Consider the following 6,973-nt stretch of genomic DNA (forward strand, 5'->3'; position numbering starts at 1 on the left):
ATTATCTAGTTGGTTTTTGTTTACATGTGGCTCAGAAAATGATTCAGTCAGAAGCTCGCCATGCAAAACAAGAACACAATGCGGTCTGTGTAAACATTCAAATCATGGAAGTTGTGTATTAATAAACCAAAAATACTAAATGTTATTAATAAGACAACACTCATTTCTAATGTCACCGTGTAATGTAGTCTAATCGTGTTCATCTCAGAGAGTCACATGTGGTACGAGCTGTCAGGATTATTGTCTTTTATTTCTATTTCGGCAACTGACTCCTTGTGTGACCTTCAACACAACGTGGCTCTGTTTATTTACATATATAGTAAGGAGGAAGTGAGCTGTAGCTCACGAAAGCTTATGCTCTAATAAATTGGTTAGTCTCTAAGGTGCCACAAGTCCTCCTTTTCTTTTTGCGAATACAGACTAACACGGCTGTTACTCTGAAACCTGTCAGTAAGGATAACAACACTCCTGCTGGATGTTGGGAGGCTTCCTCAGAATTCATAGAAGTATAGGGTGGGACGGGACCTCGAGAGATCATCCAGTCCAGTCCCCTGCACTTAAGGCAGGACAAAATAAGAACTAGACCATTCTTGACAAGTGTTTATCTAATCTGTTCTTAAAAACCTCCAGTGGCGGAGATTCCACAGCCTCCCTTTGTGGAAGAAATTTGTTCCAGTGCTTAACTACCCTTTCCTTAATGTCCAGCCTAAATCTCCCTTGATGCAAGTTAAGCCCATTGCTTCTTGACCTATCCTCAGAGGCTAACGAAAATATTTTTTCATCCTCCTCCTTGTAATAACCTTCTATGTACTTGAAAACGGTTATCATGTCCCCCCTCAGTCTTCTCGTCTCCAGATTAAACAAACCCAATTTTTTCAATCTTTCCTCATAAGTCATGTTTTCTAGACCTTTGATCATTTTTGTTGCTCTTCTCTGAACTTTCTCCAATTTGTAGATATCTTTCCTGAAATGTGGTGCCCAGAACTTGACACAATATTCCTGCTGAGGCCTTATCAGCATGCAGTAGAGTGGAAGAATTGCTTCTCATATCTTGCTTACAACACTCCTGTTGTAATATATCCCAGAATGATGTTCACTTTTTTTGCAACAGCGTGACACTGGTGACTCATATTTAGCTTGTGATCCACTATGACTCCCAGATCCCTTTCCGCAGTACTCCTTCCTAGGCAGACGTTTCCCATTTTGTATATGTGCAATTGATTGTTCTTTGCTAAGTGGGGTATTTTGGATTTGTCCTTATTGAATTTCATCCCATTTACTTCAAACCATGATACCAAAGTATTTCACATATACTCATTACAATTTTACAAGTCCAAAGTGTTGTATGATAATAATGATAACTTTCATTCTTGGAAGACAGACACGTTTTGATAATAGGGTCACTTTAAAATGCATGTCAACTTTTCTTATTCCTATGCATTAATTAGGTCATGATTTCTAGCCTGAAAATTTGGGGCTATGCGATTTTCATTAAATAGCAGCTATACGTTTGTCTTTTGTATAAACTTCCATTGCATAGTGTATGGGCGAGATCCTCAGCTGGTGTAAACCAGTTTATGCGAGCCTCCCCACGGGATGATACCTCTCTGGAGGTGTTTACAATCATGAGTAATTTACCTTAATCACCCCTCAGTGTTTTAGTTCCTGGTGATACCCTCCCCTCAGGAGTGGAACACAATCATACATACAATCCCTGCCCAAAACGCAACACAATATGTTCCCTCAAAGATACTTCATGCTGTTGCAATATCTGACATAACTACTGTGTGAGTTTGAGAACAGAGTAGCAATTATAAACTCAGAGGGAATACAGTTTTATCAGTTGAAAAAATGATCTGTGTAGCGGAATTTGTTTTGTAATTACTAGGGACCTTAAGATCAAAGGGTGTCTCAGATCGTCCCAGAAGAACTGAGAAATTATATACAAGTTCTAGTGACTCAGAGCTATTCTAACCACTTCTCTTGACCTGTTTTCTTTGGTGAACTGGATAAGTCTGACACGAATCAGTCTCGTTATAACTATTGAGGTGTCACATTAATGATAGTCTTAATTTAGAACTGATTCTTCCATACACAATATCTGATTCTCATGAAGTACAGAACCTATTAATTACTACTAGGAGTAATTAATCAAGGTTTATGCAACAGTTTGAATACAGAAGAGAATATATGAGCTCTAAGTGCAATGAAAATTATTTCCTCACCTGTTATTGGATGGCCTAAAGTACAGTGCCATATCAGAAAGGAAATATGAACTTACATTTCTTGCTCACCTTGTGGCACTGCTGATGCTATAAAATACTTGTCCCTAACTGGGAGGTATTTCTCATGTCATGGGAAACTGGAAGATATTAGTAATGTAAGCTTTACCTCCTACTCACCCAATATCCTGCTCAAAGTGACAGGCCACGATTTTTTCTAAAAATTATGCTTTCCAGTCTTCCCTAAACTAAACTATCCATCCATCCAGCCTATAGCACGATAATATCTATTCATCGTTCGGTCTTTTAATATACCCCCCTCCCAAAACAATTCCAGTTTATGTCAAAAAATGAAAAAGATAATGAAAATTTTCTATCTTCTGAGAATGGAGAACCCTCAAAAAGAAAAAGGTAACTAATTTATTTATGGCTTCTGCTGCGCCAAGCCACGGTACCTCGTGGTCAGTGTATATGACTTTATAAAAGAATGATTGTTAGCGGTACTGTGGGTGCACAATACATTAAAAAAATTTGGATTCCATTACTTAATTAATACATGTTTTCTGTGGGGAGAATGGATTTAGTCAGTTGTCCTTGCAACATTCCACATGAATCCATAAAAAGAGCATAAACATCTAGAAATTGTTGCAGTCCAGTTTATGAACACATCAAGACAAAGAACAATGAGTTCATCATTGCACAGGTTCCTGGAGCTAGACATCTTTCTGTGATGGGAGTAAACCTGAAATGCGCAACAGAAAATAAGTCACCATAAGGTGCAACTGCCAGAGGAAGAAAAGGATTTAAGGCCAATTTTGTTATAACAAGGTCTATGCAGAGACAGAGGGAGAGAGAGAGTGTGAGAGATGGGGCAGGAAAATTATGATTGTTCACATGTTTATGGTTCAGTATTTGTTCCTATTTCCAATCCTCCTGCTCCACTGATGCTGAGCTTCCATCCTAATCACCCATTTTGAACCCTTCTCAATGTCAAAAATTAAGTTAAATTATGCACAACTGTACCTCCAGAGAGGTATCGCCCCGGCGAGGCTTGCATTGAGTGGCTCAGAATGGGTTTTCCAGAGACTGGCAGAAAAAGAAAGGACTTTTAATATAAAATGGCTGAGTGTGAAGTGATTTGGGGTCTTCTTTCTGATCCAGCAAATGGACAGAACCTGCTGTACATTTCCTGTTACAACTTATTTTGCAGCCTGATGCCTCACACTGAGTTGTAGACACAGTCCTGTCCCTACGGTTCCATCTTGTATCTGGGTAGAAAATTCCTGGACAAAGAGACACATTCCACAGGACTCAAAAAAGGAATATTTGGGCATACTTTGGGCCTGCAGGTGCTGAGGTACTACCAGTTTGGGACACCTGTTGTACTGGTCCTGGATCATGTAGCTTTGCGGTAGCTCCAGGTGATGGACTCACATGCCCATCTCACCCAGTGGTCTTTAGCATTGCAGATCTTTCATTTTCAGGTAGAACAAAGCCCTGGAAAGCACCACTGGAAGATGGACTTCTTCTTATGAATAGATGAAGACATTGGGACATTCGGTGAGTGTACGGACAGGTCCCCGAAAGAGGGGGAAGTATGTGAAAGAGTGCACTGCCCCTTTAAGGGTCAGCCTGAAGCTCAAAAACAGAAGAGCCTGGAAGCAATTTAGGAGACTCCCCGCTCTGCCCTAATGACTATTCAAAAAGCAGGAGGAAGCTGAGCAGGGGGGAGGAGACAAGAAGCTGAATATCCTTGAAGAAGCGGTGATCTCCCTTAAGCTCTGGATGGCTAGCCTGAGAAGGCACAGAGCCTTTATTTTGCAGGATCTGAACCTGGATCGTGAGCTAAAGACCTTTGTTTTATTACATGTGATCCTGCCCTGGGGCTTTATTAAGGAAGACACACTTCTTTGGATTTGTTTGTTTTGTCTTTTCATTGCCCTGGCCTGTAAAAGTAGATTGATTGGCACCCAGTTGGGGGGGAACATAGTGCCACAAAAGGGGAAGCTTGGGTTGGGCAACTCCATTCCACATAGTCACAGCCCAATTATACTTAAGATTTCTGAAACACTTTTAATTAAACAACATTGTGAGGTTGGAATAACTCGGGGGCTTGGGGGACACCAGGCTGCTCTCTAACCTCAGGAGTATGGGAGGGAATCAGCAGAACAGTTTAAGTCCTAGCATTGCCAGTTTGGAATATACCAAGTTCCTATTAGTTGATATTGAACTGAAAAGGTCTAGCTGTTCTGAATGAGAAGGAATACCCATCACCCTATTTGGCTTAGCTGGTACAAACAGGGGAACAGTAGGGCTAATGCCTCTCTTATGATTTACAGTCTCTTGCCAGACCTGATTCTCTTCACACTACAGGGCTCAAATGGGACGTAAGCAGTGCACAGGTGCTGGCTTCCTGCACAGGCGTGAATGATTACCCACACTCCCAGGTTCACAAGGGTATTTAGGTGCTTCTCTCACATTGACTTCAAAGCTCTCTGAATCTGGGTCACAAAGGTTGGTAAATAAGGAATGGAGCCAAAAGGAAATCCAGAAAACAGATATTATGATGCAAAATAAGTTTACTGTGAATAAGAAAAGGAGTACATGGGAACAGACAGAAACAATGCGGAGAAGAAAGAATATATTTCCAGATTTTTGAGATAGTCTGCAATGAATCACCGATGATGATACATTTCATACCAGATGTTTTTTCTTCATGGCCGCTGTAGAGTTTGATAATCAAGTCCTGTTTGCAACTATTTTCATGTACTTGTTTCATGCCAGTCAGGGTCAAATAAGACAAAGCACAATATTAGTGGAGCACTAAGCTGCTTCTCCATTATACATTTTCTCTAGCACAGTTAAATGAAAAAAGAAATGACATATATTCAGGAAAAGGCTTAAACAACCAAGGCATAATAGTCTTTTGCCAGTAAGACCCCTTTGCACTATTCTATAAGAAGCCTTCAAGTGGGTATAAATGTTATTTGTCCTAACCTTAAGACCCCTTTCACTGACAATGTCAGATTGGCCTAAAGGGGCCTTCATGGAATTGAGATTCAGGCCTTTGGATAATGAAAGAAGAAGCAGAGAATATGAGAAGTAACAGTCATAAAGTGTAACTTGGAAAATACAGATATGGGGCAAATGTACAGATCTGCTGAGCCCACACAGCTCTGAGGGGAGTTGTGGGAATCAGCATTTTCGAAAGCCATTGCCCATAAGCTCAGCCATGAATCGTATCTTGCTTTTCGTTTCCTGCTTGTTCCTTGGTCCAGAGCTATTCCTGCTGTATTTAACATGGCCAACACTTTCCATAGCCATGGCTACCATAGCCATAGCCACCATAGCCATGGCCCCATCGGGAAGAATAAGGGTAGTAGCAACCATCGTTATAGCTGCACCCATATCCATATGGCCTAGAGTAACCCCATGGCTGATAGCAGTTGTAATGACCTCTATAACCGCCCCAGCTCCCGTAACTGCAAGGGTCACAGCCCCAGTGGTGAGAAATCTTTTGGGGGTGGTAAGTCATCTTTCTGCGTTGGAGGTAAACCTGAAACACACAGCAGGGCAAAGAGTCAATATAATGCATTAGAGTCAACAGAATGAAAAGGAAAAATTTAGTTACTATTGTAATGGGGAACATAGAGAGAAAGACAGAACAGGAAAATGATAATCTAGCCCCTCAGTTCCTAGATACATTTTGCCTCCTATTTCCTCTTCCTCGTCCCCTTGTTCCCCTCTCTCTTAGCCTCCCTCCTAATTCCTTTGAACCTTTCTTAATTCCTTTGTTTCAAGAGCACTGACTGGAATAAATAAACATAGAATATACAATATTTCTGTCATGCATGCATAAGGATTTTATTCCTTTTACAGAATGTTCGTACAAAGTAGGCAGGGACAAATTTTTAAAATTATTTCTCTTGTGAAGACTTAGTCTCAGCATGCAAACCACATCTCTCCAGAATCACGGGGTGGTGCTTTGACTTCTATAGCTTGTGTGTCAGCAGTACTTGATAATGAATGAATGGAAAATATTCTTTTGTCAAAATAAAACACTAAGAACTAGATCCTGAGCAGGTAGAAATCAGCCCTATTCAGCTGAATCAAGGACCTAAGGTAACCTATCATAGACATAGACTATCAGGGTTGGAAGGGACCTCTGGAGGTCATCTAGTCCAACCCCCTGCTCAAAGCAGGACCAATCCCTGATTTTTGCCCCGATCCCTAAATGGCCCCCTCAAGGATTGAACTCACAACCCTGGATTTAGCAGGCCAATGCTCAAACCACTGAGCTATCCCTCCCCCCTACACTATTTGTAGATCTGCAGGTAAAATTGCTTGTAGGGCACATAAGGATTTAGGAATTGCCATACCGGATCAGTCCAGACGTCCATCTATGTACCTCTTAAAATTGAAGCATAAACTTCTAAACTCCACAAAAGCATGCAACTTATTAACTATAATTTTTAAATGGAAGAAAACCTTCATATAGCCAATAAACACAGAGTTATGTGCAAGATTCAGTTCTAAATTAAAACCATCACTAACATGACATCTCGTTAGGTATAGACAAATTCAGTCAAATCAGACTTACCCAGGTCACTGAGGAGGAGAAGTCAAGAGATGTGGTTAAAGAAACCTGAGTCGTGAGCACTTTTATACAGTAACTTAGACTGCTGGGAGAAATGGAGACACCCTATTTCTTTAGATCTTAATCCCTTTCAAAACATATTTTCTGTGCACAT

General features: G+C 40.7%; 1 long non-coding RNA gene across 1 annotated transcript; it reads right to left on the reverse strand.

Moving 5' to 3' along the window:
* Nucleotides 1–4,783: 4,783 nt before the first annotated feature.
* Nucleotides 4,784–6,973, reverse strand: LOC311512190. The gene is made up of 2 exons (XR_014709421.1): nucleotides 6,823–6,973; nucleotides 4,784–5,778 (listed from the first exon to the last, which is right to left on the reverse strand). It is a non-coding gene; the product is annotated as an uncharacterized lncRNA (long non-coding RNA).

Source organism: Lepidochelys olivacea, assembly GCF_965140295.1.
Source record: "Lepidochelys olivacea isolate rLepOli2 genome assembly, chromosome: 24".
NCBI classification, from domain to species: domain Eukaryota; kingdom Metazoa; phylum Chordata; order Testudines; family Cheloniidae; genus Lepidochelys; species Lepidochelys olivacea.